The sequence below is a fragment of the Pleurodeles waltl genome, chromosome 8 (assembly GCF_031143425.1).
Source record: "Pleurodeles waltl isolate 20211129_DDA chromosome 8, aPleWal1.hap1.20221129, whole genome shotgun sequence".
NCBI lineage: Eukaryota > Metazoa > Chordata > Amphibia > Caudata > Salamandridae > Pleurodeles > Pleurodeles waltl.
Window position 1 is genome coordinate 954,613,772 of NC_090447.1, and position 25,778 is coordinate 954,639,549.

Genomic DNA, 25,778 nt, shown 5'->3' on the forward strand with positions numbered 1-25,778 from the left:
TTGTAGCCATCCGGGATGGCTACGGTGATGCCAGGTGCCGAGGAGGTGTTCATCCAGGTCTCCGTCAGGAAGGTGACGTCCAGGGAGGAGAAGTGGAGTAGGTCACAGAGTTCGATGGCGTGCTTGTGGACGGAGCGGGTGTTGAGAAGGATGCATCTGAGGTCATTGTATCCAGCTCTGGCGGGCGGTGCGGTGGCTCGGGGGCTGGTGAAGCTGAAGCTCCGGCAGGAGAAGGGTCTGTGAATGAGCTTCGGGTGGCCTGGAAGCAGGTGGCTGATCGGCCGATGTTGAGGGCATGGAGGGTGTTGGCATCGTAGCAGCATCAGGCAACATGACGGTCACGGGGGACAGGAGGTTGGAGCTGGGCCCGGTCGAGGCATGGACAGTTGCAGACGGGCTTGCATCTTGCGCGCCAGCAGCGCACCCGGTGCGTGCAGCTGCTCAGCGGCCGCCTTTAAGAAGGGAAGGTGGGAGGGAGGAGCCGTTAGGAGGCGGGAGCAAAGCGCAAATGAGAGAGCGAGGGGGGCTGGGCTGCAGGGGACGCAGCGGCGGGAAAAACGAAGGGGAGCTTGCAAAAGGAAGGGGAAGGCAAAAGGAGACACAGAGAGAGAAGCAGAAACCGTGAAAGGCAAAGAGCAGAAAACAGTGAAGAAGGCCGAAAAAGACAACAGCAGACACAAAGGCAGACATAAAAATACTTACAGGCTCACCACTGTCCACCAGGGATGAGGCGCAGGCGGGACCCTGCGGGTGGATGAGGGCCTCAAACTCGTAGCAGCATCGAGAGCGGGGAAGCAGACACGGGCACAGTCAGGTGGAGCTGCGCAGCATAGTGAGCAATCCAACCTCAAAAACAGGTCCTTGCATACGCTGAAGCAACAGGGGAGGAATCTCCTTCTCCTACCTTGCAGCAAAATCCTGGAGTGACCTCCCCTTCTCCTTCAGACTTCATCCTTTATTCTGTAATTCAAGCAAGGATGCAAGACCTGGCTGTTCAACTGATCCTCCAAAGCAGCAATGTTCTCAGCACCTGGATACCTTTGTGGGTGATTAGCCATGCTCTACAAATCTTGATTGATTAATTGACTTACTATGACAGGTGGTCAAATTATGTGTGGTCAGTGTGTGGTATGTAGATTAGGGAGAGACATTTTTTCTAAAAGGTTGAATTTGGTAAATTCATGTGTGGTTCTCCCAAACTAAGTAACACTTAGGTGAGTAAAATCCAAGAGATTTTAATCAGTTGGATTCAAATTAACATATTAAATCATGCATTAAATTTGCTCCACCTAGGTTATAATCAAGGCGTTAGTGGTGGAAGTCACCGTCAGACTTCATTTACAACACTATAGCTGTCTTCAGTCAGTATTCTATCATGCATTGTTTGTTTTCTCACCCAAAGGCCTTGTACATTGACATAATTTCAAAGGCAGTGCAGCTACAAAGTCTAAGTAACACATATATGATAGAGGGTAGGCGCAAATTCTATGAATAAATTTATTTTTATATTTCCATCTGTTAAAAAAGTCATCTTAAAATCAGCATAGCATAGCTTGCAGGCACAAATATTTTTTGGGACAAGCTCATTCAGTACCTTTAACACTAACATATGAATAAAAAGTGACATATTTTAAAAAAATTTATGCAGTATTTATTTTTGAGGAAGAGAAAAAACCTTGCTGTCTCCATTTCTGTAAAAGGAAATCTGATGAGTCCATTTAATCCAGGATTCTCCAAGAAGTAACTTCTGAACTACTGATAGCTCTCTAGTTATCTGTACTTAGCTCTCCAGTGTCCCCTTCAGCCTACTAAATTACAAGCTTTTTCTTGACTGAATATATGTATAGCAAAATTGAAAGCTGTGTACTAGAAACAACGTGGGTATTTTTAGAACTGAAAACTTGTTTTTCCTAAAACTAATTAAAGCAGATGTTTGTGTAATAAACCTCTTGCATTGGGGAGGTTTATTAATGAATATTAGAACATTGGAATGCTGGGGGCTCCATTGAAAACAATGGAGTACTGCGGGCTTTTACTGGCCGGTAAAAGCCCGCAGCGCCAACATTCCAATGTTCGCTTTGTTCACAGCAACAGCTGTGAACAAAGCCTCACGGAGCCCGAGGGGATTTTAATCCCCTCGGGCTCCGTGAAATTTTTTTTTTTAATAGAACATTCTGCCCTGAGTGGCAGAATGTTCTAATAGCCTTAGAACCCGCCGTAGCGGGCTCTACCGGCTATTAAAGTCCCTCTCCCTTGTTAAATGCCCTCGCCTTCGGCACGGGCATTTAACGCGGGGAGCGGGCCTTTAATAGCCGGTAGAGCCCGCTACGGCGGGTTCTAAGGCTATATTATTACCTTGTTGCCAGTAGCATTTAAGCTATGGTCGTTTAGTATTCCCAAGTGAATGCATTCTGAATTGACAAAGCTTTTTTTACATTACTACTGGCAAACCATACTGCTGCACAAAGTTGATCACAGTGGTGGCCACTACCGTAATCTTGTCTGATGTGGTCACTAGTACAACACTAATGATTTTAGTAGGTAGGGGTGATTTTTAGTGATCATAAGTAGCTCTTGTTATAGAGAAGGTTGGAGACCCCTGACTTAATTTAACATTATATTCAGCTTTGCCAGAGGCTATACAGCTACAAAATGGTCATAATGAAAGTCACTGCTAAAAATTCTACCGACAATGGGGCACCCAAAGCAAGGAACATCTTATTTTTCCACGGATATTTTGAAAGTGGAGTCCAGGGAACAAGAGATGGTGTGAAAATTATAACCTTATTTAAAATATTAAACAATGTGCTCCACATTTGCACTTTGTCACCTATCTTCAACTCGGGATGAAGACATTCCACAAGTAAAAATGTTAACGCTGAATCTTCAAATCTTCACCTTTTTCTGGATAAATTTGCTTCACAAATTTTTTAATGAAAGCTGTTTCACTAAACGTAGGTTTCGCAGATGGTTTCCCCAAAAACATACTTCAGCAAGTTAATCTAACATTTTAAAATCTTCACAAATGTTCTGACATTTTCACAATTTAAAAACAGAGGGAAGAGTTAAAAGATTTAAAAAAAACTTCACAAAGCAGGATAAGATGAAGATTTACAAATGTGCCTTCCCCTTACATGGGGTCGGGGGTAAGGAAGGGTGTCTGTACACGTGTTTGTGGGAGGCACAACATGACATGATAGGTCGGGTATTTCTCACTTCTGCACAGGGGTTATTGCTCTTGAAGTCACATCTTGAGTCGATAACAGAACAGGTGTGCACCACTGTAATTTCAGTCACCCTGTCAGTGCTGTGTAAAGAATTGTTTGTGCATGGAGCTATAGGGCAGTCATGTGCAGAAAATAAATGTTTAAGCTGCACATTTTGTGGCTACAGAGGTTTACGGTGAGAGCTACTCATTCATAAAGAAAGATTGTGACTTCAAAAAGAAAGGTATTAGTTTCAAGACATACGCTACATATGCAAAGCATGCTCAACCTAACCGCTAAATGCACAACGTATAATAAAGAAGCATCATAAAGATGATATGTGACTAAGGCAGTACAAAGAGTTCTTCCAATAAAAGTATCCCACATGTAAAAAAATAGAGAAGGACAAGGAGACCATCATCATAGCAGCGTCTTTCGATTTGCCTTTAAAAAACATAAAAGCAGAAAAGCAGATAAAATATACAAAGTAGTTGACGTCAAACGGATAATAAAACAAGTTAACAAGATGGAAAGAGAAAAGAAAGTCATCATGAATTACTCATATTTTTCCTAAGCCATAACACAGACCCTAAAAAACAAAAAACATTGCAACAAATCACCAGGGAATTTAGTTGTTGTAAAAACAAAGCATGCCAACACTGCAAGAAGTTTTGGTAATCGAGTATAGGTAAAATATAACATTTACTTGGTACAGCATAGTGGGGACAAAAACATAAAGTGCAAAGTGCACTAAATGGAGTGACCATTGCAGGGATAGTAAATGAAACCAGTGAGCTATCATTAATGGCTGGAAAGGTGTCAGTAACCAGTGTCTGTAGATTTTTGATGACACTGGATTTGGCAATTTCCTTGGAAAATCTTTGAACGTTGAGAAATGACAAACAGTAGTTTTTTCGGTCTCTTCTAGATAGGGGTGAGACCGCTGCTCTCATCCTCCTCGACCTTTCTGCTGCCTTCAACACCATCTCCCACCACACGCTACGGATTCGTCTCCACAGAGCCGGCATCTGACACTAAGCACTAGAATGGGTCACCTCCTTCCTTATCGACAGAACCCAAAGAGTCTGACTGCCCCCTGTAGTATCTACATTGTGTTTTAGCATTTCAATTTCCATTCCCATCTTGTGGAATGTTACGTGTCTCTATGATGTATGTTATGTTCTCATGTAGAATCCTGGTTACCAGGTAAAGGCAATTAGTTCCTTTATTCAAAAGGCCAGGGCACTCGTATGAAATAAGATAAGAGTCTGTACAGTTAGGTTCTTGGTGTTCGGAAAATCAATATATAATCCAAACAGAGTTCAAGTTCAGTGTCTTTATTCTTGTGCGAGGTTTTCATACATGTTCATCACATCAGAAAGATTCCATATGTGGTCATCACAACAACATCCAACAGCCAACACGTGTTTCGTCTCTGAGAAATGTATCTCATTGACTTCCTCAGGGCAAAATATAAGTAAGGTGTTAACATGAATAGATGGCTTATCCTATTCAAGTAAAACTCTTCAAGATAATGTACGATCAATAGAGAAAGAGTAGTGGGAATCACGTGACGGGGGCAAAACACTATTATCCCGAGTCTTCGTGAGGGAGTGCTCATAAGTCAGCAGGTATGGATCCAAAATCTTTTACGGTGCGATCTATAAACAAAACAGTTCTTTTGGGTAAATTCTTGTGTTGGGGGCGCTGTGTCTTGCTCCCCGATAATTAAGCTGGCATGTATGTAGAGAAAAAGGACGTGTAAGCCCTCCGTCTCATCTAGAGGTATAAGGTATAGAAGAGACACAGAGTAAGGTCTCAGGAGTGTGTGTGCCGAGGAGTTTACCCAAAAGAATAGGGCAGTTATTTGTTTTGCCCGGTGATGCGCACACCATACAAACCTTGTGGAGAACAATTTATTAGTGACTTTTAGTAGCGTGGTGATGCGCACACCATACTGAAGCTCATATTTAATTTGGATTAAGTAACCATTCTGCTTCATCATAATCTTTGCATTTTTATTTCTTGTTTTCTCTGTGTTATAATTGTTGTATTTGTTTTGTGTTGCATTATTTCTATTCTTCTTTGGTTTTTGTTACGCACCCATATCATGGCTTCTAACAAAAATGTAATATATCCACCACCATTTTTGCAAAAATCTGGTAAACCTGAAATCAAATGGAAAGAATGGGTACGTATTTTTTAGAACTATTTACTAGCTATTGATGCCCTTCACTATAGTCCTGCTAGTAAATTGGCCTTATTGTTTAGTCATTTAGGCTTTGAGGGACAAAATGTTTTCGACAATCTTCCCCTGATTACTAATCCTGGTGGGGATGGTGACTGTATATTTAGAAGCCAAGGAAAGATTAAAAAACAGTATTCTGATGAGGCCAGTGTACTCTTAGAAAGACACTGTTTTAAAAAAAATCGAGTCCTTTCTCACTGCGGCTAACCTACCCCGCCTCTAGGAAGTAGGCCAGGCTCTCCTAGAAGGTGAAATAAGTAGGGCAGAAATAGCTCAAGCCATTTTGAATCTCCCCTACCACAAATCTCCGGGCGAGGATGGCTTCCCTGCAGAATTTTACAGATGGGCAGGAGAAGAGGCGGTCACTGCTGTACATGAGGCACTCGCGGAGGCATGCCAAGAGGGCTCCCTGGGTGTATTATCCAATAAGGCCACAATTTTTGTCCTACCCAAACTGGGCAGAGACCCCCTACTGTGCGGCAGCTATCCACCTATTTCTCTCCTGAATGGAGACATCAAACTCTTCGCAAGTGTCTTGGCGGCATGCTTACTTAAAGTCATACCGTCCTTGATTCATAATACCCAGTTGGGGTTAGTACCGGACTGCACCTCCAGAAATCATATGCGCACTCTCTGTCATACCCTATATGAATCCTTAAACATGCCAGAGGAGGCCCTGGCCCTGTCCCTCGACGCAGAGAAGGAGTTCGACCGCATCGAATGGTCCTACTTGTTCGCTACTATGAAACACTTTGGCCTCGAGAACAATTTATCTCCAAAGTCCGCTTATTATACGACCACCTCACGGTGCAAGTTAACTGCGGGGGCTTCCTATCAGATCCGTTCCCCATTGGAAGGGGTACGAGACAGGGTTGCCCCTTGTCACCACTTTTGTTCCTACTAGCAATGGAACCCCTGGCAGCCACCACCTGAAACTCCCAGCAGATATCAGGTATCCCCCTCACAGGCGGCACCTCCAAAATCTATCTCTATGCTGACGATATCTTGTTAACCCTGTCTGACCTGGAGCAATCCCTACCATTGTTACTCTCAGTCATAGATGGCTTTGCGTCCCTATCCAGATATCGGGTGAATTGGGAGAAGAGTAAAGCACTACCCCTCTCACGAGTAACGACGAGGGCAGCAATTCACGGTCTCCCATTTAAATGGACCCCGACTCGCCTCAAATATCTGGGAACGCTTGTCAATTCGGGTCTGGAACACATGGTTAGGGATAACTTGGACCCCCTTTTATCCCGGATGAAGCAGGACTTTGCAAAATGGTCACTATTGGGTCTTTCCATGTGGGGTAGGGTTCAGGCGGTCAGAATGGTCACCCTTCTGCGCTTTACACACATACTGGGCATGCTTCCCCTACCTGTGCCCCTCCCTTGCTCCGGATGATAGATACCTCAATAAAAGCTTTTGTTTGGGGCCCCACACGCACAGGGTTGACACCGGCAAAAATACTGGTGCGGCGATCCTGCAGAGGTTTAGGACTCCCCTCAGTGGAACAATACTCACTAGCCGTACAGCTATCGCAACTGGCTTATATGCTTCCCGGAACTCCGGACCCTCCACAGTGGGTGGCCACAGAGAAACTCCTACGAGCCCCTCACGAAGGGCTAGGAGGATTATACAATGAATGTCCCTGGCAGCTCAATCCAGTCCTCACGGCAACAAGCACGGCATGGCGAAGGGCTCACCACCTAGTAGGATTGCATCCCTTTTTACACACCCTAGCCCCAATAGAGGGTAACAACAGCATCAAAATAGGGGGAACCATCATAAGATGGCCTCAATGGAATATTGCCGGTATCTGCTGTATAGCTCAAATCATAGATAGGGACCAGGTCCGATCCTTTGATAACCTAGGAGAGTAGTTCGACATTCAGAGCAGTCAAGAATGGCGTTACCTACAACTTAAGCACTGTCTGCATAAAGTACTGGGAACCCTCTCATGGGAGGTCAAGGCATCTCCAGTTGTCGCCTATCTACAGACATGGGGCCGTCATAGAGGTGTAATGGCCGGCTCATATGAAGTACTAGCAAATCATCTTTACTCGCAACCTCTTCTTGAAACGTTGTGCCTTAAGTGTCAAGGCCAATTAGGGACACCCCATACTGAGGAGGACTGGTCAGATATTTTGGAAGCCCTCGACAGAGGCACCCAAGAAGACCGACTTAAGCTTTGCCTCTTTAAAATCCTCCAAGACTGGTACTGGACCCCTATGAAACTCTTTGGGGCGGGTCTTATACCACACGCGAACTGCTGGCGCTGCGTAGATTCTCACTGCCATTTACTACACATTTTGTGCCACTGCCCATCGATACAACCCTTATGGGATGCTGTACATCACACTCTGGCAGACTCCATTTGGATACCGCATCCGATCCCACCACCGCTCATCCTTCTCCACAACACGCGTCCATACCCCCCCTTTGCCATGACCACAGCATCGATTACTACACATGGCACTCGCCACAGCCAAAATTAGCATACTCCGACACTGGAGATCCAGCACTGCTCCAACTCCGGCAGAATGGATGACCACTATGATCCAAACCGCTACACATGAACGGGTAATCTATAATCTATAGGACCAGGCGGCCCTGTTTACAGAAGTTTGGAGGCCTTTCCTAATAGGACCGTAAATGCCAAAAGCCTTTTCCCTCTTGACACTCGTTCTCCCTACTAACCATCCCTCCCCCCCTTCCTACACCAGCTGGTGGACAGCCGACAGATGACAACTTGGTCCCCCCTCTTCCATCCCTTCCCTCTCGCTCCCCAACTCGCCAAGCTCCACTTCCACTCTCACTTCCTGTGTCAACGCACATCCTCTTCTTCTCCGACTCCTAGACCATCTATCTTTGGCAGAACCCCTCAGTTCCATACTGTTTTTCTATAGTCTTGTTCTTCTTAATCCTCCTCAAGTCGAAGTTTCTTCTCCCTCCCTCCTATCCAGCTTCTATTAGCCCGATCAGTGTAGGACTACTAGACCCGCTCCCAACAGGTTAAAGCTGTTGGGGAAACCCACCCAGACCTCCCTCGATCACTCCTCCCCTCAATCAATGAGGGGTGAGCCCCAGGGCACGGGAGAGGCAACAGCAGATAACTCACCCATATTGTACCCTATATACAACCGACTCACAGAATATCTGCCCCCTTCGGCTATCTTTTAACCATCAGGAAAGACATCAACAGAATGCGCCGGGGCCTCACTCTCCTGTCGGATTGTATTACAGGCCAACGACAGTATGCATAAACATCTATAAGTATGAGTCGCATACCTTCAACATCCTGTGATATATACTCTTATGAGCTTACCTGTCCTGATCCCCCCTCCCTGGTCACTTGAATGAAAGCTGCAATTATGTCCTGTATTACCACTCAACCCCCCTTACCACGTCCACACCCTGGATACCCCACACTCAACATCTTGGACCTCCCGCCCTACAGTATACATACATACATAAATTCCCATAACATTTCATAATATTAAGGAAATTATCAACATACTCTCTAATCCACCCTGGCTCGCTGATCTAACCCCCCCAATTTTCTTTTCTTTTCACCTCTACCACATCCCCCTCCCCTCTTTTCCCCTATCTATCTCCATCTCTAATACGTTTTTCCTCCACCCCTACCTATCCCCATCTCCCCCACCTAATATAATTTTTCAGTCTATCATACCCAATGTATTTTATATCGACTCAGATGGCAATTAACCTTTGCATGTTAATTATAAAACTAGACCTGTTATGAAGCATACGGACGATATCCCTCAATATACTCTATAATATCCTTTAATTTCCAATAAAGAGCTACAAAAAAAAAAAAAAAAAACTCTTGAGTGTTCTTACTAAGGAAGGAGTTATTTCTCCCACAGACTCTTCAGAATGGGTTTCACCTATTGTATTAGCTAAAAAAAAGTCTGGAGAGTTACGTCTCTCTGTGGATTTGAGATCCTTAAACAATAATATTATCATTGACTGCCATCCTTCACCACGCATTCACGAGATGTTAGCCAATATTGGAAGTGCAAAATATTTTTCTGCAATCGATTTGCACTCGGCTTATCATCAAGTAGCACTGAGTATGGAATCCCAAGAACTCACCACCTTTGTAACACCTTTTGGAGCTTACAAATATCTCAGACTTCCTTTTGGATTTGCCTCAGCTGCAAGTGTATTTCAAAATGCAATGGATGTCCTGTTCTCTAGCATGACCAATGTTCTGGCGTTTCAGTATGATATTCTTATTTTCACTGATACTAAAGAACAACATTTTGAAATTTTGAATAAAGTATTACGTATATTAGAGGACACTGGTGTAACAATCAAGCCAGAAAAATGTAAAGAGCATTGTAGCGGTGTTCAATCAATCTGTTAATGGTAAACTCATCACCATAGCTTTGGCTGTTGGAAGTGGAAACTAACTGCAGTACTATAGAGAGGGAAGCTCTAGCTTGTGTTTGGGCTGTTCAAAAATTCAAAAGATATTTATGGGGTAATTCCTTTGAAATACAAACTGACCCCAAACCTCTCATCTTTTTATTGAATGGTGATGGGCAAGGCAAGGCTTCCGCTCATCTTGTACGTTTACTTTCTAAAATGCAAGAATATGACTTCACTATTAGGTATATTCAAGGAGTGAAGAATTTTAAGGCTGACTGTCTTTCACGTATGCCTCAGCCTCTTTCAGAAAGTATCCAGGAGGAATATGAATGTGTTGTTGCTGTTATTGACGCATTAAGTGATCTTAATGGATCAATTTCTGAGATTGAATGGGTGAATGCCACCACACGCGATGACATTTTATTGAAAGTTCTGGATTTTTTAAAGAAGGGTTGGCTCCCCATTCGTAGCATCCCAGATTGTTTGAAACCATTTGCTCAAATTTCATCGGAATTATCTTGCGAAAATGATATTTGCGTTTGCAATGGCTGTTTCATTCTGCCTGTTAGCTTAAGGGATAGCATCATAAAACTAGCTCATGAAGGTCATTTGAGGGAACATTACTGGTGGCCGTCCATAAATAAGCTGGTTGAGGGTGTTATTAATTTGTGTCCCCAATGTTTGGTTTCTGACAAACATTGTAAAATTGTACAGAAACCTCTTCAAAACGTGCCCTGGCCTGATCAGCCCTGGTGTAAAGTAGCATTAGATTATGTGGGTCCAATCAATTTGCCACCTGCAACCAAAAGATTTACAATAGTTTTGATTGATTATTATTCGAAGTGGATATACTATTCCTTTGTGGATTCTCCTTCCACTAATTCAGTTATTTGGTTTCTTGAAAATGTTTTTACATTGGAGGGAGCTCCGAAAGAAATTGTAACTGATAGTGGCAATCATTTTGTTGCTAAAATTAGGAAAACTGTTCTCCCCAGTTATAATATCACTCACTTATAAGTTGCTCTGTATAGTCCTTCCGTGAATGGTTTGGTGGAAAGGGCAAACCGTTTTATTAAAGACGGAATACAGTCTGCTCTTTCTTCGGGTGTTGATGTTGAGGATTTCCTTAGGAAGAAAATTGCAGGGTACCATTCCACCCCTCATTCAACTACTGGAATAACTCCTTTTGAGTTACTCAGAGGAAGGAAATGTAGATCAAGGGTAGTACCCAGTTGGCTGGACTCTGCATTCTGCGATTCCTAAAGATAATAGTTCTGCATTCTCTGTGAGGGAGATAGTGTAGAACAGGAAGAAGAAACAAAAAGAGTATTTTGATTCCTTAAGACGTACTAAGGATAGAGAATTTTGTGTGGGAGATTAGGTTCCTATTAAGAAACCTTTTAAGGTGAAAAAAGGGGAATATACATTTACACTTCCTTTTAGGATTGACAAGGTCACAAAAAATGCTGTTTTAGTACGTGGCAAAGGTTGGTTGAATAAGTCTAGACTTGTTCCTATTTCTGATATGCAGGCGCCGGTATATGATAGAACTCATGTTTATACTGATGAAGGTTCTGTTTTTATTTAACCTTATAAGGCCTCTGTCGATAACGCTACATCTTCCGACACAGCTCCACCTCTTGATCCTTGTAATTTGAATGTAACAAAGGATGTTTCTTCCAATGAACACACCTCTGAGGTTGTTCAGCACATGTGTGATGATTTGGTCCTTAATGATTTTGTTTCTCCTACTTCTTATTCCAATGCAAACAATTCTCAACATGTGCCTGATGTTATTAAATGCAAAAGAATTTGTAGATTGCCTGTATGTCTCGAAGACTACGATTTAAATCGAGTTGTTTTATGGGAAGGAAGTGTTGTAGTATCCGCATTGTGTTTTAGCATTTCATTTTCCATCTCTATCTTGTGGAATGTTATGAATCCTGGTTGTCAGGTAAAGGCAGTTAGTTCCTGCACTTCGCCTGGTAAACAGCGATTCTCCCTGGGTCCTGAATTCTTGGAAAATAAACTCCTCAAAAGAAGTTTCTTCTCTGCTTCTGCCTGTCATTCATCGGATCCTACACCCCCCTTATACTCAGAGGCCACCAAGATCTTCTGCGGTGTGCCACAAGGCTCCTCTCTGAGCCCCACTCTCTTCAACCTCTACATGGCCCCCCTAGCAACCATCGCCAGGCACTCAATATTCGCTCATACTTTGACAACACTCAGCTAATCATCTCCCTCACCAACGACCGGCACACGGCCAAAACCAGCTTTCATCCTGGACTCAGCACTCTTGATGAACTGTCTAGTCAGCACAGTCTCCTGCGCCTGCTTCAAACCATGTGTATGCTCCGGAAGATCTTCAAATGGACCCCAACTGAATTCAAAAGAACAGTCACTCAAGCCCTTGTCAGCAGCCGCCTAGACTACAGCAACACACTCTACACCAGAAACACCACCAAGGTACAGAAAAGACTTCAACGCATCCAGAAGGCCTCCACCTGTCTCATCATGAACATCCACAAACACAGCCACACCTCCGCTCTACTGAGAGACCTGCACTGGCTCCCAATAGACAAGAGAATCACATTCAAGCTTCTCACACACACCTACAAAGCCCTCCATAGCACCGGGCCATTATACCTCAACCAAAGACTCCACTTCTACCCGCCCACCAGACAGCTCCACTCAGCTGACCTCGCACCCGTCGCCGACCTTTGAGTCCGGAAGGCCACAGCCAGAGGAAGATCCTTCTCCAACCACGCCGCCAAGACCTGGAACTCCCTTCCCATACACCTCAGAAGATCTCCCACACTATCACAATTCAGAAAGGACCTAAAATCTTGGCTTTTCACCAGATCCCCACTGTTCATCGATGGACTCTCACTTACTGCCCCCCAGCGCCTTGAGACCCTAGCGGGTGACCAGTCGCGTATTACAAGTATTATGATTGATTGATTGATTCTACTCACTTTAGATAGAACATTGGGTAAATCAAACTATTCAGGGTGACACAGATTTACATAAAAACACTTTTAAACCAGGAAAAGGAAACAGAATAAGTTAGCTTTAAACAATCCACCAAAATTATATAATTTAAAATGGTAAATATACTGGTCCAAACCTTATGCCACAATAACATAGACTGAATGGTGAACAAATCAGTTAAAAAAGGGCCCTTAACTCTGCATGGCTGACAAAGGTGGAACAACTGCTAGGTACAGCCAAGAGATTCTTAAAAATGAATTCTCAAGTGTTTGGACAGAGCTAGCATGTTTGAAACCCCAGATGCCCGTCCCCAAGAAGAGCTACAGAAACACTTTAAAGTTGTAAATGGTTAACATTCTGTTTACCAGTTTGTCCCCTATCTTACTTGCCAATTTAATGAGGGCTGAAATGGTTTATTAAGGTATTAAAGTAATGGAGGAGATTCACTGCTGCACTCAGTCCTTGCAGTAACAGCGCTGTGTCAGCGTCAATGGAAATCTGCTGGTTCCAAGTGGTGCAACGCCATTGATGCAGGGATTCTTGTCAGAGCACCATTTCATTTTTATACCCACTTTTAAGGGCCCAGGACTGGATTTGCAACACTTGGCATGGCAAGACACACAGATGGCAGAGTCCAGGCGCTGTATCAGGTAAGTTGGAAGTCTTTTGTGCCCATGAAACTTCAGAAAATAGGAGACTAGTCAGTTGGCCCTTGGAGTCACTCTGGGTTTTGGGTTCAAGTGATGTGGGTCCAATTCTCCACGCCAAGCAAGGAGGGCAGCAGGTCACCACAACAAGAAAGTAGTCCTTCCAGAGCTGCAGTCCAGCAGATTGGCAGTCCTTCAGTAGCACAGTAGTCTTTCTTCCCAGCAGATCATCCACAGGTCCAGAAGTGTACTAAGTTTGGAGGGTTAGAAGTCTAGTTCCTATACCAAGCAGTAGCTTTGAAGGAGGAGAGACTTCAAACAGGAGCTTCGAAGTGCACAGAGGTCCCCTGTTCCTGCCCTGACTCCAGACTCAGTACAGGGGGTTAAGCTGTCCTTTGTGTGGGGACACGACTTAGCCCATTCAGGTGTAAGTGTGAGAATGTGTCCAGCTCCTCCCTTTCATCCTGCCCAGAATGGCCCATCAGGATGTGGATGGCCCATCAGTCAAACCTAAGCTCCCTTTGTGTGTTGCGGTTTGGAGGGAATGCACAAAGCCCAGCTGTCACCCACCCTAGATGTGTATTGGAGAGAGGCTGCAGCCACACAAGACTAATAGCAGGAAAATGCCAATTTGTTTTAAAAGTGGGATTCTCAAAAATTGTAACAATACATCAGACTTTACCATCAAAGAGGAATTATCATTTCAATTCCAAAGGTACTAAACATGACATATCTACTCATTTTCTCAGTTAGGAATTGCAGCTTATGAAATGTAATAAGGAATCCCCAATGTTATCCTATGAGAGTTGTAGGCCTCACAGTTGTAAAATGTCAAACTATATGCCCTGCCTTTATTTACACAGCACCCTGCCCTATGGGCTACCTTTGGCCAACGTTAGGGTGGACGTATATTTAAATAAAGAAGAATTTAAGGCTTGGCAAGGGGTTTTAAATACCAAGTCGACATAGCAGTGTAGCACTGCATTCAGGCTGTAATGGCAGGCATGGTACATGTTTTAAAGTGCCACTTGTGTGGGTGGCACAAGCAGTGCTGCAGGCTCACCAGTAGTATTTAATTTACAGGCCTTGTGGACATGGTTTCCATGTTACTTGGCACTTACACATGAAATGAATAGGACAATTAGGTATATACCAGTAGAACCATGTTTTAGGGAGAGAGCACAAGTACTTTAGCACTTGTTAACTGTGTTAACTTGCACATAGCCCTAAGGCAAACAAATACTGATTCAGCAACATTGGAGGCAAAAAGGCAAAATATTTAGAGGTGACCCTGCAGAGAGGTCCATTTTCCAATTAAATTAAAATGTGTTATTTTCTGTGTTGTAGTTATGCAGGGTTCTGTTTCATAAAGCAATTATAATTGTGAGACACTTAGAGAAAACATCTTTGTAGAGGGATGGCTTTCTAACAAAGGTATTTTGCTTACAGTATTTAACAGGTGGAGAGGTTTCAGTAGAGAGGTCATTTTTGTTAGTAATGTCTGACACTGCTACTGTGTACATTGCAGAGGATTATCAGGACAGATGGTGTGTTCTTATAAAAACTGAATCGGTCACTCTGTATGGACTTGTAAAGAAGGAGTATTATTTTATGAAACACTTCCACAACCAAAGTGTACCTTTTTTAATTTGATAGCAGAGGGCCTAGTTGTAGTCTTATACCTTGTACACTAAGGGCCGTATTTATACTTTTTGACGCAAAACTGCGCTAACGCAGTTTTGCGTCAAAGAAATTAGCGCCGGCTAACGCCATTCTGAAGCGCCATGCGGGCGCCGTATTTAATCAATGACGTTAGCCGGCGTTAGCCGCCGGCGCTGCCTGGTGTGCGTGGAAAAAAACGACGTACACCAGGCAGCGCCGGCGTAGGGGGATATGGGGCTTGGGCGTCAAAAAATGGGGCAAGTCAGGTTGAGGCAAATTTTTCGCCTCAACCCGATTTGCGCCATTTTTTTCGACTCCCAACCCCCATAGAAATGACTCCTGTCTTAGCAAAGACAGGAGTCATGCCCCCTTGCCCAATGGCCATGCCCAGGGGACTTCTGTCCCCTGGGCATGGTCATTGGGCATAGTGGCATGTAGGGGGGCACAAATCAGGCCCCCCTATGCCACAAAAAAAAAAAAATGACTTACCTGAACTTACCTTAATGTCCCTGGGATGGGTCCCTCCAGCCTTGGGTGTCCTCCTGGGGTGGGCAAGGGTGACAGGGGGTGTCCCTGGGGGCATGGGAGGGCACCTCTGGGCTCCTTCAGAGCCCACAGGTCCCTTAACGCCTGCCTTTTCCAGGTGCAAAAAAAGTTGCAAAAGCGGCCGTACGTCATTTTTTTTGACCCGCCCACTCCCGGGCGTGAATTTTGCCCAGGAGTGTAAATACGGCGCACATGCCTCGGAGTCAATTTTTTAGACGTGAACGCCTACCTTGCATATCATTAACGCAAAGTAGGTGTCCACGCTAAAAAATGACGCAAACTCCATGGACTTTGGCGCTAGACACGTCTAACGCCAAAGTATAAATATGGAGTTAGTTTTGCGTGGGAATTGCGTAAAAAAAAACGATGCAATTGCGGCGCAAACAGAGTATAAATATGCCCCTAAGCTTTTACCCTCTTTAGAAGTATCAGAAGAGATCTTGCTCCCTGTAAACTCATTCATATACCATATTGGGGGTGATTCTAAGTCTGGCGGGCGGCGGAGGCCGCCCGCCAGACTTCCCCCACCAAAATACGGCTCCGCGGTCGAAAGACCGCTGAGGGTATTTTGGGATTTGCCCTGGGCTGGCGGGCGACCGCCAAAAGGCCGCCCGCCAGCCCAGGGCAAATCAACCTTCCCACGATGACGCCGGCTCAGAATTGAGCCGGCGTAGTGGGAAGGTGCGACGGGTGCAGTGGCACCCGTCGCGTATTTCAGTGTCTGCAAAGCAGACACTGAAATACAAAGTGGGGCCCTCTTATGGGGGCCCCTGCAGTGCCCATGCCCTGCCCCCAGGGGCCCCGCGGCACCCCCTACCGCCATCCTGTTCTTGGCGGGAGACCCGCCAGGAACAGGATGGCGGTAGGGGGTGTCAGAATCCCCTGCAGGGCACCGCCGGTCTGTCGGCGGTGCTCCCGCCGACCCTGGCCACGGCAGTCTCTGACCGCCGGGGTCAGAATGACCCCCATTGTGTTAGAAGAGACCCCTTTGTGAAGTGGTATATTAGTCACTAAACCCTCTTACATCCAACCTATAACCTTTGAAAGACCTATTAGTAGAGAAGGAATATTCTGATAGAGGTGAGCATGTTACTCTCTATACAAATCTATTACTAACCTATCATTTTAAATCAAACTTAACTATCCCTCATCTCCCCTCTGGTAAAATGTAGAACGCAGGCGCTAGTGCTTTTCTGTGGCCTTGTACACACACCCCTTACTCTGTTTACGGATCTCAGTAGAGAGCTTGCTGTTTTTAAAGCTGTGTAACATAGGAGGTACTAGCTCTTAAAGGACTTCTACACAAAGCAGTTGGTCTCTGTTGAGCTGTCACTTAGAGAGACTGCTGTTACAGGGTAGTATGAGATAGGATCACTGTTTGAAGAATTTGTAACATGCAGAATGTATAGCATGCTGAAAAGTATTTGTGCAGGGCCTCCTTGTTCTGTCAGTGATTCTAAAGACACTTTGTATTCTGCTCAGTGGTATTATTAGAGAGGGTGCACAGAGCTCAACACACTATTCACTCACACGAAATATGTTTAGAGAGGAATGCATTTCTCAGTAAATCCTTTTACAGACAGCTCTCACTATGAACAGATGCCTCAACAGAGAAGATAACAAGAAAATGAGCCCCTCTCTCCTGGAACCAAACTGTTCGGAATCTGTTGCTTGTTAAAGTCTGTTAATAGAAGGCCTAGGCCCTCATTACAACATTGGTGGTAAAAGCCGCTCACTGCCGTGCAGAAGACCGCCAACACACCGCCGTGGGCAGCGGAATTACGCCACGGTCGTTATGACTCACAGCTCCGAATCCGCCAAAATTGAAACACCCACACAAGTCCGCCACACCAAAGGTCAGTGATAAACTGGCGATAACAAAACCTCCACCGTCACGCCAACAGAAATACGCCCACACCATCACGACCCACGAATCCACGCAGCGGTCGTTCAACTGCGGTATTCCATTGGCAGTACACACCGCCGCACTCAAAATACACACACATATACAAAACACTACCACATTGGACAATTCCAAATACACACACCTGATACACATACACACACCACTCCCACACACCCAATACAATATAAAACACACACCCACATCACCCACAAACCCCTATGACCACAATTGCGACAGAAGGCCAGAGAGAGACACTACAATCTACAACCTAGCATCCACAGGCACACAATACCATCACCCACATAACATCCACGCACCTCACACAACACAACACATCACTAAATATCACCCCACATACCACAACACACACCACCCCACACACCACCCACATCACCCCATGGCACGGCAAAGACACCCCAGGTTCTCTGAGGAGGAGCTCAGGGTCATGGTGGAGGAAATCATCCGGGTAGAGCCACAGCTATTCAGATCACAGGTGCAGCACACCTCCATAGCTAGGAAGATGGAGCTATGGCGAAGAATAGTGGACAGGGTCAACGCAGTGGGACAGCACCAAAGAAATAGGAATGAAATCAGGAAGAGGTGGAACGACCTACGGGGGAAGGTGCGTTCCGTGGTCTCAAGACACCACCTTGCAGTTCAGAGGACTGGCGGCGGACCCCCACCTCCTCCCCCACAACTAACAACATGAGAGGAGCAACTCTTAGCTATTCTGTATCCTGAGGGCCTCGAAGGAGTAGCTGGAGGAATGGAGTCTGGTAAATCAAACCTTAACTACTATATCCCCCACCCTACCTGCATGCCATCACATACCCCCACCCTCGCCCTCACCCCCATCACTCCTACTCCTCACAAATGTCCCAATATCACAAACCACACATCCCAACACCAAGCCCTGCATGCAACAATAAAGCATGGACACCCATCAACAATGCATGCCCACTGCACATACCCATACATCCCCCTAAACCATCATCACACAAGGTCCCACACAGGAATGCAAGCACTGGGGTACACGGTCACCTACCCATTGCACACCATGGTACACCCAGATGCAATAATCATGCTTTTACACCCCTGCAGGACCCCTACCCAATGTCACCACACAGGAGGGTCCACACATGTCCACACCACCAACAGAAGAGGCCCACAGTGATGACAGCAGCTCTGTCCAACTGGATCTAGACGACCAGCCCAGCCCATCTGGGACCTCGGGACAGTCGGTTCCCCTCACACTGGCACAGGCCACTACAGAGCTTGCCCCCTCAGGAAACACCAGCACAGCACCCACCCAGTGGGCCCATATCTCTGTCCCCAGGACACATCAATCAGCAGTGTGTCCACCACTACAGGGAACCCAGGCTATCCCACACCCCAACAACAACAGGACCTGGGTGCAGTGGCAGTGGGCACTCCGTTCAGGGGACAGAGGCCCAGGGAAAAAGGGGAACTGGGAGGGCTGCTGTGCGACAGGGGGAGGACAGGCCCAGGGAACCCATTCTCCACGAGGCCCTCTCCAACATCATGGGAGCGTACCATCATTCCCAGGAGACGATGGCAACGGTACTGGCCAAGGTTCAGGAGACCCAGCGGCTGCAGGAGGAACAGTATTTGGGCTTCAGGGAGGAACTCAGATCCATCAATTCCACCCTGGGCACCATCATAGGGGTGCTGAAGGAAGTCCTCAACACCAGGAGGGACACTGTGGCTCAACAAGGGGCCCCTGAGACTAGCCTGGACGATGAACTGCCCACCACCTCCGCCGGCGCTAGTGGACAGGAGGCACCGCCACAGGACCAACAAACCAGCACCCCACCCCCTGCAGAGGGAGAACCACCCCGCAAACGGTACCTGAGATCCAGGACAAAGACAGAGAACGATGCCAAGACACCCGCCAAGAAATGAGACTGCCCTGAATGTCATCCTTTGGTCCCACCTTGTCACCCGGTCCATCCTCAAACTGCCCCAGCTCCACTTCCTATGCCCCTTTGGACAATGCACCTGTGAGACTAATAGACTGGACTCTGCCATGGGCATTCCTCCACCATCACCCCTCACCATTTTACAACCCCCTCCAATATTGAGCACTTAAATAAACACCATTAAAGCACAAAACAATCTGGAGTCTGTCTGTGATTTTGAAATAGTGTATTAGCAATTACAGTGACAAAATGCTCTTTCAATTGTAATGACAATATACCTATGTCACACAGCTCTAGTCCATGAGGAAACAAAGCAAATGTCACACAGTGGGACCCACATCTGTGAAATCATAAGGGAAAGTGACAACTCAGTGACCATACACTGGGTGAAAAGGACAGACAGTAGAGAGGTAGTAGTGTTAAAGTACATGTAGTAGGCAGGTTTGTCTTCTTACTTGTGTCTCACTGGAAGTATTGCAGGATCACAGAGTTCCTGTTGTCGTTGTCCTCTTCTTCTGCTGCCTCGTCTTTGCTGTCCACAGGCTCCACAGCTGCAACAACACCTCCATCTGGACCATCCTCCTGCAGAAAAGGCACCTGTCGTCGCAAAGCTAAGTTGTGAAGCATCCAGCAGGCCACAATGATCTGGCACACCTTCTTTGGTGAGTAAAATAGGGAACCACCTGTCATATGGAGGCACCGGAACCTGGCCTTCAGGAGGCCGAAGGTCAGCTCTATAATCCTCCTAGTTTGCCCATGTGCCTCATTGTAGCGTTCCTCTGCCCTTGTCCTGGGATTCCTCACTAGGGTCAGTAGCCATGAGAGGTTGGGGTAGCCAAAGTCACCTGCAAATGGCGAGGGACAACTGTTAGACAGGCTCTAACCTGTAGGGATATCCCCAGACCCAGACAACTATTCCCACTGATTTGGTTCCAGGTGCTCACCTAACAGCCACACACGGTGCCTCTGGAGTTGCCCCATCACATATGGGATGCTGCTATTCCACAGGATGTAAGCATCATGCACTGAGCCAGGGAATTTGGTATTCACATGGGAGATGTACTGGTCTGCCAAACACACCATCTGCACATTCGTCGAATGGTAACTCTTCTGGTTTCTGTACACCTGTTCGCTCCTGCGTGGGGGGACCAAGGCCACATGTGTCCCATCAATGGCACCTATGATGTTGGGGATATGTCCTAAGGCATAGAAGTCACCTTCCACTGTAGGCAAATCCTCCACCTGAGGGAAAACGATGTAGCTCCGCATGTGTTTCAGCAGGGCAGACAACACTCTGGACAACACGTTGGTAAACATAGGCTGGGACATCCCTGATACTATAGCAACTGTAGTTTGAAAAGACCCACTTGCAAGGAAATGAAGTACTGACAGCACCTGCACTTGAGGGGGGATTCCTGTGGGATGACATCAGGTCTGGCTCCAACTGGGCACACAGTTCCAGGATTGTGGCACGATCAAGCCTGTAGGTGATGATTACATGTCTTTCCTCCATTGTCGACAGGTCCACCAGTGGACTGTACACCGGAGGATGCCGCCATCTCCTCACATGTCCCAGCGGACGGTGCCTATGAACAGCGAGCACAGAGTCAACCAACTCAGAGGTACGTAAACACAGCTTACTTAGAAAACCATTCATAACCTGAAATTTGCCTGTATGAGTGTTGAGGCAAGGCCTAGGTATGTGTGACGCAGTTAAAAATAAAGCCATGTGGGCCCCTGAAATGGGGGCTGCCTGACCTGTAAAGTGGGACAATGGGATGTGAGGTAACTGAACTGACGTTGTACCCGTTGCGGTAGGTGGTAGAAGACCGCAGCGCAATTCTGCATTGGTTAACATTGGACCCTATGGGTCCCAGGAGCCAATGACGATGTACGCCGGCGGTGACGGAACGCACCCCCGCTGATGTGACTGCCATTTTCTATCTGTTCAATCAATCAATCAATACCTGATCTTCGACAGGAGAGGACCTACACTGCAAGTGCTGCTGTGACCTCAGTCTGGAAGAGACAATGGCTCGTGCGTCTGGGGAAAGGGCCCCTGCCTTCAGCACGGAGGAGTTGGAGAAACTCGTGGATGGGGTGCTCCCCCAGTGCACGCTACTCTACGGTCCTCCAGACAAACAGGTAAGTACACTGTGAGCATACTGTATGGGCAATACCTGTGTGGAGTGGTGTGGATAAAAGATGGGGGGAGAATGATGCGTGCATGAAACGACGGTGAGTGCATGTGCCACATGGCAAGGATAGGGATGCAGGCCAATGACTGTGACGGTGCAGTTGGTAATAACTTCTCTTTTACCCCTGTACAATTCATGTAGGTCAGCGCCCACCAGAAGAAGGATATTTGGCGTGCCATCGCCAAGGACGTCCGGACCCTGGGGGTCTATCACAGACGGAGCACCCACTGCCGGAAAAGATGGGAGGACATTTGCCACTGGATCAAGAAGACGGCGGAGGCCTAGCTGGGGATGGCCTCCCAACGTGGGAGGGGTGCCCGTCGCACCATGACCCCCCTGATGTTCAGGATCCTGCCGGTGGCGTATCCGGAGTTGGATGGGCGCTTGAGGGCATCACAGCAGCAACAAGGGGGTGAGTACACTCTCATTCTGCTGATTCAGCGTGCAGTGGAGGTGTCTGGGTGGGCAGGTGGGCTGTGGGTTTCCCTAGGCCAGGGCGAGTGTGCTAGTTAAGTCCCCTTTTTCAGGCAGACCCTGTGGCACCCCACCCCACCTAGGTACAGTGCCAACTACACCTAGTCAGGCTCCGGTGACATCCATGTGTGCAGATATCAGCCATAGCCTTGTAGGCCATGTCCCAGGGATTGAATAGTGGACCCCAAATGCGCGGCGTAGTGAAGGGGGCTTCTGTGTCTGTCGTGTCCGCCAACAGTAGCGGTAATGCATGCACTCAACATGTCTTTCTTCTGTCTTCCCCCCCCTTTTTGTGGTCTCCCTGTACATGTGTGCATTAGCATCATCAGGCGGAGGAGAAGTGGCACCGGACCAAGAGGGAGCTGGAGGGCGACATATGGCCCTGGAGGTCGACACTACGGAGTCTGATTTCACCAGTGGGACGGAGGGCGAGGGGAGCTCCACAGTGGGGACAGGAGCTGACACCAGTGATACGGACTCGTCCTCTGATGGGAGCTCCTTTGTGGTGGCTCCCCTCCCTCCAGCACCTCCCTCCCAGCAGCCCCTCACCCTTTGCCCCGTGCCCGCTCACCCAGGAGGGTGGGCATCTCCTGCGCCCCAGGCACCTCAGCCCCTGCCCCAGTCACCCCTGCTGCCCTCAGTGAGGAGGCCATTGACCTCCTCAGGTCCCTCACTGTTGGGCAGTCTACCATTTTGAATGCCATCCAGGGTGTAGAGAGGCAGTTGCAACAAACCAATGCATTCCTGGAGGGCATTCATTCTGGTCAGGCAGCCTAACAGAGAGCTTTTCAGACTCTGGCCTCAGCACTGATGGCAGCCATTGTCCCTGTCTCTAGCCTCCCCCTCCAACTTCCTTCACCCAGACCCAACCCCCTGTACCTCAGCCTACCCCAAGCACACCATCAGACCAGCATGCAGACACCTCAACACACAAAGGAAGCTCAGGCAAACATAAGCACCACACATCCCACAGGCACTCACGCAAGCATCACACACATACAGACATAGCAACATCCACTGCCTCCACTGTGTCCACCTCCTCCTCATCTCCCTCTGTTGTAATTTAATAGCGATTAGATTAAGCATTAGCAGAAGACATCTTGTATTTATCAACTATTGTGAACATTTCGCAGAATCCATTTTGTATTCATGGCAGCCTTTTTCTCTGCCATGTGCTTGCCTTGTGCTCAGTCCTACCTTTCTGTTAACTACTCTTGAAAATCTGTCTAGTTACAAGTTATGTTTAGTATCTCCCACTTTTGCACATGCCCAGTAAGATCTGCAGCTGTTAGTAATCAGTAACAGACAGTAATGTGTCAACTAGTCCTTGAAAATTGTTAGCCCCTCCTACCTGTTGACTGTGCATTTCCATATGACCTTATATGTATGTAAGTCTTGCTTCTATAATTGTACCACCTTCTTTTAGCCCCTGCGTGGGTATAAAAGGACCATGCTCTCTTAGTTCAGTGTGCAACTTCAAACATTACCGAAGGGTGCTGTTTGAACTGTAATACCACCTCATGAGGTTTAATAAACGTTGTCTTTTATTTCAGTTTCTGTACCAGCTTCTTCCTACATGGTCTGAGGAATTTGTGCAGAGAAGGGTGAACTCGTTGCACTAGTAGGCCTTGCTGAGGCGTAGTTCGACAAATTGGCGCCCGAACAGGGACTCATCGCCGACTCGGACGCCCGACGGATTGGTCGCGACAAAGGATTGGGATCTCGCTGCAGACGATCAATGCCTGAGGAGCCCCGAGTCTTGGCAACCACACGTTTTTCCCTTCTTTCTGATTTGACCATCCAGGTGGCGCCGGTCCTCAACTGAGATCCTTTTTGTTGAGGAGAATTTTCTCCAATTTAATTTTGATTTGAACGGCACCTTAAGTGCTACTTTGATTATAATATTGCATATTCTGCACTATTTTTGGCATGCCTGTTTTTAGCGCACTTCGTAGGATGTGTTGCTTTTTTAATGGTACCAATTTGAGACTGGAAGAATCGCAACCGGCACCCCCAGAGGGGACGCCCAATAGAGATATGTATGTTAAACATGGTCTTTCTTCTATAATGTACAGCATATAATGGAATAAATACACTCGTGCGGATCCCGAGTTCCGTTGGCCTATGCATGGGTCATTTGATTTGCAAAAGATTGAGTATGTGGAACAAAGTATGTGTAAGCGAAGGTCTAGGCAAGATATGTTTGACTGTGTACGAATGTGGGAGAAAGAAGTGCGTGGACGAGTGAAGCGTGAGCAAGCCTTGCTTGAGAAAGAGCAGCGGAAGAATGTATATGTGAAAGCAGTGGAAGTAAGAAAGAAAGAAATAAATGCCTTAAAGGAGCTAGAAGAGAAAGAAAGTAAATTACAGGTAACTGGCCAATACACTGTTAGGCAACCTCTCTATCCTATCCTTAATAAACCACAATGATTTTTTGTTACTAGATCGCCCTCCACCTCCGTTTGTCGTTCCTTCTGCCCCTCATGAGTTAGCTGAGGTCTCCAGTTCGGAGCAACAGAAGATACGAGACAGTCGCTCTATGTTGCCTGCTGACCGTGCGCCTGAGCTTAGATCTATTGCTTGTAAAACAATTTGTAGCGTTGTCTCTGCTTCTGAACTTTTAGACAACATGAAAGGGTGGACGGAAAAGGAGCAGCTATATTTTACTGAGGCATTTGGCACAGAAGTTATTTTACTATTTCGGAAATATTCTGATGAGTTAGAGCCTGATGATGCAGCAGCTGATCATCTTTTGTGATGGTCTTTTTGTTTTCTCCCAGGAGGCTGATGCAATCAGGCGTTTGGTGAAATTATGTGTTGTGGCAGTCCGTTTGCAAGAGGAGAAAAGGGCCGTGGACGTAGTTGCACGGACATCTCAGACCGGCGGGGTGCAAGCTTCCATCTCCAGAACAGATAAGACTATGATAGTTCATGTGAAACCAATGCGGGAGGCTGCGCCTTTGTATGTTCCTCGTAAAGGATTGGGTACAAGTGATGATAAAACTTCTGTTGATGCTAAGGATTATTTTATTTATAATTGGGTTTATACTCCTTGGAATAGGGCAGATGTAATGGCACTTAAAACAGCATTACCTGACCCGCAGATAAATCCAGCCGCCTTTTATGAGGAAGTTGAGGGAGCAATTAGTTCTTGTACTATGACTTTGGCTGACATTGATTTATTTTTCAGATTGATATTACCGCAAGATATGTGGAGGACTGTTCGTAAAGTTGATGATCGTGTAGTTTTTGGGGCGTCATGGAAAGAATTAGAACAGATGGACGTGGATAGGGAACCTGCGAAAAAGCCATATCAGTTGATTCTAGATCTTCCCGCAGCCATATTAGTTAAGTTAAAAACGATTATTCCCCCTAAAAAGATAGATTGGACAGTTTTAGCGTCTTGTAAGCAAAAGGCAGATGAATCGGTCTCTGATTTCTTTATACGCTTTGAAGAAGCATTTCATGATTTTAGAGGCCAGTTATTGTCAGATGATATGGGCAGACATTTTTTTGTCGATAAATATGTCGCAAATCTGTTTCCAGGAATAGCCAGTCGTCT